We start from the raw sequence: 12,849 nt of genomic DNA, 5'->3' as shown, positions 1-12,849 counted from the left end.
TTGTTAGTTTGTGAGCCATTTAAAGTTTAGACTTTTGCTTTCTGCTCCCCATGAAAAGCTGCAGGGAGCAGAAAGCAGGGATTTCAAAACAGCTCAGTGGTGGGACTTCCTCTCAGCTGTCTGGAAACCCCTGCTTTCTGCTCCCTGGGGCTTTTACCTGTAGGGTGCAGAATCAGGGGTAAACTCTTGCTTTTGGCTCTTCACAAACTTCTATGAACTACACCAAAATTTGTGGAATTCGTGGCAATTCTTTAGTTTGTGAACATCATTTCACAAACCATGACCTACCCAAAATTTGTAATGGACTTGAGTTCATTGGCTGCTTTGTGCTCATCCATACTTACATTCGTAATTCACCCTATCAGCGACTGCCTTGGTGGAAGACAAGAACCAATGGGAACCATCCGTTAAGGACCAGTCAGGGCTCTTGGAGGGCTGGTCTCTCTCTCTCTCTCTCTCTCTCTCTCTCTCTCTCTGTGTATATTTTCAATGTTTGCTGTTCTAGTTGGTGTTTGGAGTTAATAAAGAGCTGATTGTTTTTCGAAGAGCTGTATCTGTGTCTACCGAACCCGCAGACTTAATAGTATGTGTGTCACTTCTTGTTTATGGTGAACCAATAAATCAATGACCTCCATAACATTCTATTCTTAATAACCTTGTTCAAGTTTTACAAACTGAAGGTCATGGCTTCCTCAATTTTCCCTAGTGTTATTGCTTTTTCTACTGTCTTCTTGTGATGTGCACAAAATATGATAGCCTAAGTTTAGTAATTTTAGCTTCTAGGAAAACTTCAGGCTTGATTTAATCTAGAACTTATATATGTAGTGGTCTGTGGTATCTGTAAAATTCCTCTAATCCCTCATTTTAAAAGAACAGAAGCTGAGAAGGATGTAAGCCCAAGAGCATGAAAGCTAGGGCCAAAGACAGGACATGAGTGTATTCAGATTCAGTATGAATTCCATTACTCCTTTAAAAAAAAAACAGTTGTGCATTAATAATATAGTGCTGTTGTAAATTATTAAAGCCAGTTGTCCTTAGCAAAAATTGTAAGTACTTGTTTAGTCTACAGATCAACTGCAAAACCAGCACTAGTACAATACCATTTTCTTAGGATCAACCTAAATATCACAAGCCAATGACTAAACAATCAAGCTGTTCAGATGTCTCTCCCCACCCTCTATACACAGAAAACACAAATGGAAGGGCAAGGATATTTCAGGACGTGACGGAGAAACAGCTGTTCTGCAGCTAGCAGAGCTTTAAAGTGGAAAATGGGGGGTACTGCAGATTTTGTTGGGCTACATTGTGTACAGGAGTTTTTAAGATGTACCAAAGGAACCAAGAAAGGAAAATAATGGAAAGATAAGACACACTGCCTCACAGAAGCTACCCTGATTAAATGATTCGTAAAGTTTCTGTTGTACGGACTGTTTCATAAGCCCTAATAAAAATAAAAAATAATTCTAAAGATTGGAAGCCATAATTCTTGACAAAAAGTATGAAGAAACAGTTTCAGGAGGGTAGCTGGGTTGATCTGCAGTAGAAGAGCTAGATGGAGTTGTTCTGCCAGACATACCTCTGAGGCTGGAAAGGATCTTGAACTTCTGGCCTCCCTGCACAAATCACCAAACTTTCACCAAATTGTGGAATCTACGTTTACAACACCCCCCTCACTAGGGGAAAGGAATGAATTGGTTTTAAACTGGATTGTAAATTACGATTTTAATGCTTATGTCTGTATCTATATATGATTATAACGTGTTGTTTTATTGTGCATTAGGTATGTTATTACTCACCCTGAGCCATTGGGGGAGAGGGTCAAGAAATCCAATAATAATAAACCAGTAGCTATTGTTGTTGTTGTTGTTGTTGTTGTTGTTGTTGTTGTTGTTATTATTATTATTATTATTATTAGATATAAGCCCAGTAACTCCTTAGAGACCAATAAGGTTTTCAGTGTGCTTGTCAGGTATCTGACAAAGACAACATTGACTCTAGAAAGTTTATACTTTGAAAATCTTGTTGGTCTCTATGTTTGGGATACATGTACATCAGTAATATTCAGATCCAGGTGTATTGCAGCTGAAAAACATTCTTCTTCTTCCCCTCCTCCTCCTCCTCCTTCTGCCTATCCTTTAAATAATCCCCAAATTTCAAGTGAGTTGGACAAAGGGGCTCAGGTCTGTGAGCCCCTGAACATGGTGTCCCCAGCCATCCTTCATTGCTTCCTATCGAGGAGGAAAACCCCTCCCTATAAAAAATGTAAAACCAAAAATGTCCTTCCACTAGTATAAAACTCAAGAGGCTGAACATATCTAAGAATCTGAAGTTATGTAAAGCACAGTTATCTTGATATAAACCTGAGAATCCACAAAACTACAAACTTGACGCAAACCAATTGCAGCAAAGAACAAACTTTAAACAAACTCTTGAAAGTATCTTGAAAGTGACAGAATCCCACCTAAAACAGCCTCGCATGCCAAAGCAAGCCCTGGAAGGCACAGAAACATATGGGGGGGGGCGGAAGGGGGGAAAGAGTCCTGGGTGCATGGAAAAATTAATTCCATTATTCTCAAATATTTCTGGGATTTTTCAGGACCTGTATTTTTGCTATCCCCAAAATTCCTGGATATATTGGGGGGAGCTGAGTATGACTGAGCTAAATTTTTTTTTTTTTTTAAATACAGATGCGGTATTTTTCGAATATATTTTCAGCTGGGTTATACTTGACCGCACATAGCTACTGTAAAGTGCATCAGGATTTGAATCTAGCTCTGCATCGTATAAATTATTTTGGGGAAAGCGACGGTGGGTTGGAGACTGAGTTGCCTACCCTGTAAAATGTCCTTCAGCCTTCAACCGGGTGCTGACTGGGAACCTGTCTCTTTTCAAATATATAGATCTGGGCTTATCTTCTTGTGGGCGGAGAACCTCAGACCATTCCTGAGAAAGGGACCATTCCTTGTCTTTTATTTTTAATGTAAGATTTGAAAAGACTAAAGCGCTTAATAGAAAAATTTGATATTACTTGATCAAATACTCCAATAATATTGTAGCGGGGACCGCTATAAAAAATGTACAAGGTGATAATGGCCCATAAGAAAGGTGTGCAGTTATCAAACCACCATTCAGTGTTCAGCCAACTGATGCGACATAAACGAAAGACAGATTGCTCTGAGTCGGGGAGGGAGAGAGAGAAAAAATTTAGAACAACTCTGAAGTATTACCCAAGTGGAAGGCAAACGAGGTTTGAGCAGGATAGATGAGAAGATTCTGAAGTGAGCAATAAAACAAAACCATTGCATTAAAACAAGAAAGCCCATAAAGGCAGGAGGAATCTTAAAGTTGAACTTGGAGCAAAAGTCTCAGAGGCTATTATCCCTCCAAAAGGTATCGGCAATTCTTTTAAAGGCCAAAGCTATATTCGGCAATAGTTCAGTGAGAACTTGAAGTGGCAAAGTGCCACGGTGACAGTCGAACGAGTCATTTGGGCTGTTGCGGAGGGCATTACATGACAAATCGTCTTATTAAATGATTACAGCAGGGCACGGGGCAGAGGGTGGATTGCTGCCATTTTAGGGTCCCTGTCCCTCAGGCTTTTCTTCAGAATAGAGCCAAGGGGAACAAAATGCTCATACTGAGGAGAACTTTCTTGATAGGTACCTCATTATTCAATAATTCAAGGTGGCGAATGTAGTTCACCATAGTATTTCCCAATCCCTAGCAGACTGAGCTAAAATGTATTGAGTATATTGAGTTAAAATGGAACCCTTCTGGGTTTTATCCCAGCGGGAACAGCTGAACTAGGGTTGCCAGCTTCCAGGGCCCATTCTGCACACAATAGATAATGCACTTTCAATGCACTTTAGAAGTAGAGTTTCCTGTTCCCCACAGGAAAATCCAGCTGCCAAAACGAATTGAAAGTGCATTATCCTATGTGTGTGGAATGGGCCCAGGTATGAAGTCAAAAATAAGCAGAGGCCACAAAGTTAAGCAATACACACAAGGCAAAGGAAAACCATGAGAATGCAACAAAACAGTGGTGACACCTGATCATGAGTAGTTCATGAGTAGTACATATGTAAATATCCACAAGAGGACTAAGTAAACCATTACATAATACAGAACCACAAAATATAGAAAATTCCTTTTAATGTGATGACATAGTTTACAAAAAGTCTGCTATTAAATGGATACATTTTGAACAAGAGTCTCTAAGTCTAATGCATTGTTTGCAAGTGGCACAAAACCCAACAAATACTATATAGTAAAAAAAACCATAGTAACCAGACAAAGTCAGTTCATAAGCAATGATAGTTGATACAGTAGTGATGTTGTTATATAAAAATAAAATGGGTATCCCATAACTCCCCGTTTCGATATTGTCTTTTTCAGTTTAAACCTTTAAACCTAGCATCTTCCAAACAGTATCCTGTTGAAAAAGGTAACAGACTAAAAACAATGTCTTGATGCCAAATAGTGTCATCAAATCATGTAATACAAAGCTTCCAGGCATGGTATGGAGTTCTCCAGGAGAAAATTGTTGCTTTGGAGACTCCATGGGCATTATATGTGTGTTACCAACCTCCAGGTGGTGGCTGGAGATCTCCCTGGACTACAGCTGATCTCCAGATAGCTGAAATCAGTTCATCTGGGGAAAATGGCCACCTTTGAAGGTGGATTCTATGGCATTACACCCCACTGAAGTCCCTCCCCTGCCCAAACCCTGCCCTTCTCAGGCTCCACTGCCCAAAACACCAGGTATTCTCCAACCCAGAGCTGGCAGCCTTAATATACTATGCTGAGGACCCTCTTCTTCCCAGCCACCACCATGTGCATCTCCAAATCACCAGGAATTTCCTGACCAGGAAAGGACAACCCTCCATTTGCTGCCCTCCAGGGTATTTCGGGTGCTCAGATAAAGGGTATTGGAATGGTTTGCAGCAGCCATTTTGCTACAAGAAAGGGGTTAGACTGGCATTAACTGTACACTGGATTGTCTACTGAAGGTGTCCTATAGAAGAAAAGGAAGAGTTGGTTTTTATAACCTGCTTTGCCCTGCCCAAAGGAGTCTCAAAGCGGCTTACAATCACCTTCCTTTCCTCTCTCCGCTACAGTTGCCCTGTGAGGTGGGTGAGGCTGAGGGAACTCTGACAGGTCTGCTCTGTGAGAACAGCTTTAACAACAGGGCTGTGACTAGCCCAAGGTCACCCAGCTGGCTGCATGTGGAGGGGCGGGGAATCAAACCCGGCTTGCCAGATTAGAAGCTGCCGCTCTTAACCGCTAAATAACAATCTGTTTCAACTGCCTGTTGCCTGAGATGATCAATCGTGGTACACAAGTGTTCTGTCAGAAAAAAAAAAAAACAGTCCTTCAGATTCTCATCTTCTAAATATGCCACTTGGTGTAGTGGTTCAATTGTTGGGCAAGGATAGAGGAAACCTGGGTTCACAGTCTTACTCTGCCATGAAACTCGCTGTGTGACCTGGAGTTAAGCACTCTCTTTCAGCCTAGCCTCCTTCCCTGGAAGACAAACAAAGGAGGAGAGATGGATGTGAGAAATGGACGTGTGCCATTCTGAGCCCCTTGGTGGAGCGATTTACTAGCCTTGTTTACTTTACACAGCTAATACTTCAGCACAGAAGAATGTAGCAGTAATATAACGGTGGCATGTTTGGGATAAGAGTAAATATGTATATGGGATGATGAATGTAAATCTCATAACCCCTTAAGTATATTGAAAAATAACCTTTCCCCTGTCCCCAGAGCCTTCCTTTATCTGCAGAGGATCTCTTTTGCCCAATGTTCTCAGGCAGTCTGTTTTTCATTATCTGATGCTTCCATTTCTATCATTTTCATGTCAAATTAGGACTTGTGTGCATCTTCCTGACAACTCAAATCAGTTTGGGGATCTAATGGAAATTGCTTTTCCCCTCCTCAGCCACAATGAGTTTGAGCAATGAAACTATCATTATGTAATCTGGTTTTTCAGAACTTAATAAATGCAAGGTTAACTTGAAAAGCATCACCATTGCTGGTTTTAGAACAGCGCATCAGCATGGCACAAAGTGCTCATGGGAGACAGCATGTTGTTTCCAGTGTTATCGGCTCCCTGGCATATTGTGTTTTGAAAACAGCATGAGGATTTTTTTTTTTTGAGTGGCAGTCTGGAACTTGGAAGGCTAGAGATTCATTCAGCTAATGGACAACTTTTGTTCGGCTAACTTTAGCCAGCATGGTATAGGGTTTAAGAGCGATGGAATCTCATCTGGAGAACCAGGGCCCACAAAGGATAATGCATTTTCATTCCTCACACAAAGGATAATGCACTTTCAATTCGCTTTGGCAGATGGATTTTCCTGTGCAGAACAGGAAAGTCTACTTCTAAAGTGCATTGAAAGTGCATTATCGTGTGCTGAATAGGTCCAGGTTTGACCCCTTCTATACCACATGCAACCAGCTGGATGACCTTGGGCTAGTCACAGTGCTCTTAGGGCAGTTCTGTTAGAGTTCTCTCATCTCCACTTATCTCACAGAGTGTCGGTTGTGGGGAGAGAAAGGGATACGTGTGTGTAAGCCACTTTGGGATGCTTTCAGGTAGGACTGGACCTTTCATTTTATAGGCTTACCTTGAAATTGTGGCATCTCTCCTTTGTTTCCATATCAGGTCTCTTTCACTTGCCTCCACTAAAATCATAATTTAAAAAGCATTCTCAAACTTCTGTGGGAAAGAAGTTTGTGTTCTCCATCTTGCTAAGTGGGACCTTAAGCATTGTGGCGCAGAGTGGTAATGCAGCAGAAATGCAGTCTGAATCTCTGCCCATGAGGCTGGGAGTTCGATCCCAGCAGCCGGCTCAAGGTTGACTCAGCCTTCCATTCTTCCGAGGTTGGTAAAATGAGCACCCAGCTTGTAAAACGGTAATGACTGGGGAAGGCAGTGGCAAACCACCCCGTATTGAGTCTGCCATGAAAACGCTGGAGGGCGTCACCCCAAGGGTCAGACATGACTCAGTGCTTGCACAGGAGATACCTTTACCTTTACCTTACAGGTACAGAATTGCTTGGAAACTGTAGTTCAGATGCAAGGGAAGTCTTTGCACTGCCTAGGTAATTGTGCCATGCTTTGTCAGTGGTCTGGAAACCACTTTTGACATCGCATAGGTGGCTCCTGTGAGCACCATTCTCCAATGTGGAACTTTCCCCAAGTTCAAGGTAAGTGGATTAGCCCATTGATCTTGTGGCTTCTGCCTTGAAAAATGGAAGAAATTGGAGCGCAGATAAGTTGCAACTTGCCTGAGCTGTATACCAGGAATGGATCCACTCTTCCTAGCATCCCCTGACCCTTCTGCACAGCATCCACTCTTTCATCCCAGCACCCAGGTTGGCTGTCCAGGGGAGACAAACCTGGTTGCAGAGAAGAGAGAGTAAAGCCACTACTGTGGCAGCCACTCAGGGAATGAGCAAGCTGGCTGCAGTGGAGTGGGGCTGGTTTTATTCCCCACTCTTCACTGCCTGTTGCTTTGCTCCAGGTGCCTTGGCAGTCTCACTATCTCTTGTGCATCTCACTGAGAAGAAAGTGAGAAGACAGAGAGGAAAGTCCTTATTGAGATATACAAGGGCTGGCTGAAGGCTAAGCAGTGGGCTATATGAGACTACAGGCTCAGTTTTTAAAAGTTATTAGCTGTTTTTTATATTGTTGCATGTGTTGGAGTGGCACATGGGGCATACCCTAATAATGATAAATTGGCCTCACTGCAAGCTACAGAGTGAGTACCATATAATAATAGAGATGGAAGGGACCTCCTGGGTCTTCTAGTTCAACCCCCTGCACTATATTGGACACTCACATCCCTATCGCTCATCCACTCTAACCTGCCACCCCCTTGAACCTTCACAGAATCAGCCTCTCTGTCAGATGGCGATCCAGCCTCTGTTTAAAAATTTCCAAAGATTGAGAACCCACCACCTCCCATGGAAGCCTCTTCCACTGAGGAACTGCTCCAACTGTCAGGAACTTCTTCCGGATGTTTAGACAGAATTTGTTTTGCATTAATTTCATCCCATTGGTTCTGGTTTGTCCCTCTGGAGAAAGAGAGAACAACTCTGCTCCATCCTCTACATGGCAGCCATTGAAATACTTGAAGATGGCTATCAGATCCCCTACCAGTCATCTCCTCTCCAGGCTAAACAGATCAAGCTCCCCCAACCTTTCTTCATATGTCTTGGTCTCCAAACCCCTCACCATCTTTGTTGCCCTCCTCTGGACACATTCCAGTTTGTCTACATAGATGCCAGGAAGGGTGCTTGGGAAGGGACACCGGGACAGAGACGCTCGGAAGGAGGCCTCCATAGAATATATACCTTGGCTGGGGGATGTAGGACATAGAGGTGGCTTTGGGTGGGAACAGGGTTTCAGATGGGAAAAGGCAATATTACTCTCTAATCTGAAAGGTGCCAAAACACCCAATCTGGACAGCCTCTACATGGCAGTCTTTTAAATACTTGCCCATAAAGCTTTCTCTACCCTCCACCTAGTATGATGCTACTTGCTTCCACTTATATAAATGCAATAGCAGCATACAAATGCAAAGTGTGTTTTTGTTTTCAGGGATGCAACCTGGCTAACAATCCAATAAGCTATGATGGCTAGGTTGCCTGCCATGGTGGGAATCTTCCTGCCACTGTGGCCTGGGCTCCTACCCCAATGGGAGCAAAATGGGAGTTTTGTACAATGCTATGACATCACTTCCGGTTGCGTATTCAAAAGCGATGCATGCTCATGGCATCACGTGCCACACACGCCAGGTCCTCCTGGATTTGCCAGCCAAAGGCCAAGCTGGCAAGCCTATAATAGGCTCTGAGCTGTGGTGGGTAGCTTCTGCAACTCAGGAAATCTACTTTAGCAATCAAGTCAAGACGCTACTCCAAAACAACCTTGAACTTATACAATGGCTTGAAGTTTACCTTCCGGCGCGTGTATTATTTTGCTTCAGTTGCTGCTGTTTTATTATTTTGTGTGTTGTCAATATTGATTTCGCTTGTCATTAAAGTTTTATGCTATAATGTTTGCCACTTTGAGGATCCATCTGTATGAGAATGGGAAGGCAAGCTAGAAATACCTTTTAGCAGACAATAAAGAGTGCTGATATGTCTGCTACAAGGCAGGAACTCAAAATGGCCAGTAAGAGTGGGCTTGACGGGAGGTTGGAGCTAATGGCAGCTTCTGGGCACATTATCAGTATGCTTGCTAGCCCTATTTGCTGTATTCCTGTTTCATATTTCTTTGGGGTCCCTGGGAAAATCTCATACCTTGATCTAAACCAGTGGTTCTCAACCTTCCTAATGCCACAACTTTTTAAATACAGTTCCTCATGTTGTGGTGACCCCCAACCATAACATTTAGTTCAGTTCTGTCTCTTGTCTCACCATGGCAATCTCGTTCTTTTCCGCTGCCCCAGACAGACGAATGCTCTGTCGCGATCTGCCCCTTCAAGGCTGTTTTGCGGATGAAATGGAAGAGGAGCAATGCTGGCCACTTTGGGACCCCCTTGGTGAGAAGGACGGGGTATGAACCGCTGGAGGCACTGCTGGTGGCCGAGCGTAGGTGCCTGTAGGAGGAGCGGCAACAGTGGCGGTGCCCCCCCAGGCCAAGCTGCTTGCCCTGCCATGACCCCTGTGAAAGGGTCGTTCGACACCCACAAGGGTCCTGACCCCCAGGTTGAGAGCCACTGATCTAAACAAAGCATTAAGTCAAACTTTCTTAACCAGGGTTTCACAAACTGGGGTTTCTTGATGGCCCAGGAGGGGTTTCCTGAGTGGGAGGGAGTTAATTAATTTTAATATATATTTTAAATTTGTTAAACATTTATCGGGTGATATGACCATATATGGTCATGTTGACCCACCCACCTCTTCCAAAATGGCTAGTGAGGGGACTGGAGGTAGTGGGCAGGGGTGGGGTCCCAGGTGGGCATGTACACAGCTATGCTTCCCAACTATATTTTGCATAATTGTGCCATTTCTGGGGTGTTTTGGTTTTTTTTTTTTTAAGCTTCAGGGGTTTCTCAGGGGTCAATATGGTAAGAGAGGCTGCATTAAGTGGAGTGACCATTGCATATCTATATAAAGTGTCATCAAGTCTCTGCCAAATTATGGTGACCCCAGCCCAGGGGATTTCAAGTCAAGTGGAAAAGGGAGAGGCTGCCTTGTGTCCTGGTGCAAAGAACGAATAAATGAATATGTTCCATCAACAGACCCCTACCAGCAGTGTAGCAACGGATGTCCCAAGCATAGAAAAACAAGAAAAACTTGAATCTTTAAAGCAAACCGTAATAGTCACACATTTGGGTTATATCCTGATCGTGAACATGTCTAAGTTTGTATCTCTGATTTCACTCTGTTGTCCACAGCTGCTGATCTAGCCAAACATTACATGCCTCTTCTTCTCTTTCTGTTTCACAATGGTGAAAGACACATTAATACCATGCCGTGATACATCATTTAAAATAGTTTTCTGATTCCCCGTTGAAAATCGACGTCAAACAAATCTTTCTCTTGCTATCTCTCGCTCTCTCTTTTTGCCAAATAAATTAAGGCAAAGAATCCTTAACATTCAGGGAGTGTAAATAATGTCCCTATTGTGAATTTAAAGCGCTTGAGTTATGTGGTTCTGAGTGTTTGAGGACACATACCATTACCATTACAACGTATCACAAGCAATAGATCTTTATATTTCGTCATTTTATACTTTGTGGGAAGCAATCAGGGGCTTAAAAAAAAAAGTTTGCTTATCTCAGAACATTCCCATTTAGGAGAGTGAGCAGTTATGGCCACTCTACGATTTCTCACTTCACTTTATTTTGACATAACATGTCCTGACATAGGTCAAATAAATAAATTCTCATTCCTTCTGTTCCTTTTTCCCCCTCTTAACATGCACATAATTTGAAATATTGATCCTAGGCGCCTCAGTTTAGAAGGACCACAGATTTTTTATGACAATCTGAAAATTTACAAGACAGCATGTTCAATGTGAATTGCCAACTGATTAAAATAAACACCAGCCCGTCCTCCTCTTGTGCCTCTAAAGGTGGCTTGACGTACATAAATCAAGCAAAACATTTCATACCATGGCGGTATCTGCACACTAAACTTCACCCTCAGAGGATGCTAACAGAAGCAGACAGATAGGCTCTTTCTGCATGCGCAACTTAATGTTGATTATGTGGGAATTGAAGTCGGTATCCCTTTAATTCACATCCAGTTCATTTCCTGTACCTACAGTCTCCACAGATCTTCTTTCTCTGATTTATTGCTGAAACTTTTTCTTCCTTTTTTTTTTTTTTTGGCTGCTGGTTGGTCTCTGCTCATTGATCAGTTCTCAGAAATGGGGTGCCTTTTGAAATTGTAAGGAAAGAGTAGTCTTAAAACTGCTTTCACTTTTGGGTTTCCATTTTAGTGGGAGGTTTTGCCACTTTGATCTTGTCTAAGCTGCAGTATTGAATAAGCATTTATCTTGTTTTATAAGCCCCCCCCCTACGTCTTGTGAGAATCAGAGTTTAGTGTTAGTGTCAGAGCTAAGATGAGCCTCTCTTTTCTATAGCTGCTCCCCCCTTCTTCCTCTGAATATATGCATCACACAATTGGGGGGGAGGGTTGAGAAACATTTCCAAGAAAGGCTGTGCACAAGGGAGGGGGGTAAATAAAAGAAATAATACATAAAAACTACTCATTGCATCAATGAAAAGCTATTATAACAAAGGTATGTGATATAAAAAAGAGTTCAAAAATTCAAAAAGTAGTGGGAAAGAACTAATTAAGAAGTTTTATGAAGGTTCTGGATCGTATTTTAACCCTCCCCTTTAAAAATCCTGTGCATGGGTGCTGTCTGCCCTTCCCCCCATTCTACCACTTGATTTATTAAAAATTAATAAAATTCCATGCAGTCTGGTTCCTGATTTTTTAAAAAAAATTCTAACAAGTCATAGCATTGCTGTTTTTTAAAATAACCATCAGAGAAACCTTCATTTCCAAAAGATTGTTTAGCTCAATCAGTATTACAGTAATCTGAGGATCAGAATTTTATAAGTTCTAACCTAGCTCCAGGTGCTATTATTTTTCTCACAGAATTATGAAGGTTTGCTTTTTTTTGCTTTTGAAAACCTCGTTTTAAAAAATGGCTGTACCATGTTTTCAAAACAGAGCAAAAAGAAAAGTGAAATAGGAAAAATGTGCAACAACTATTCCTGTAGCCAAAAGAAATGAAAAGCCTCAATGGATGACTGATGAAACTCTAAAAATTGCTAAACATAGATAAAAAGCAAAAGTAAAAGGTGACAGAAACAGAATCAAAAGTCTAAATACAGCATTCCAGTGACTAGCACATAAAGATAGATATTGATTACAATGACCAATGTCAATAAACAAAAGAAGAGTTGGTTTTTATATCCCACTTCTACTTGAAGAAGTGTCAAAGGAACATTTTACCTCTTTCTCCCTGCAACAGAAGCCCTGCTTTATATTTCCCTTTGATTTCTTGCATGTTGAGAAACAGATTCCTTGTTCTTCCTTTTTGTTGTTTTGTTGAGAACCAGCATGGTGTAGTGGTTAAGAATGCAACCTATAATCTGGAGAGTCAGATTTGATTTCCTGCTCCTCAACATGCTGTCAGCTGTGACTTCTAATGTGTTTAACTTAATTATGATGAGTCTTGCTAGAGGTGTTCTCACAGAGTAGTTTTTCAGAGCTCTCTCAGCTCTACCTATCTCACAGGGCATCTGTTGCAGATAAAACAATGGTCCACAGACTGGAAATGACCAAGAAGATACTGGGAAGACAAAAGTAATGACT

The sequence above is a fragment of the Paroedura picta genome, chromosome 6 (genome assembly GCF_049243985.1).
Source record: "Paroedura picta isolate Pp20150507F chromosome 6, Ppicta_v3.0, whole genome shotgun sequence".
NCBI lineage: Eukaryota > Metazoa > Chordata > Lepidosauria > Squamata > Gekkonidae > Paroedura > Paroedura picta.
This window is presented reverse-complemented; position numbering follows the sequence as displayed.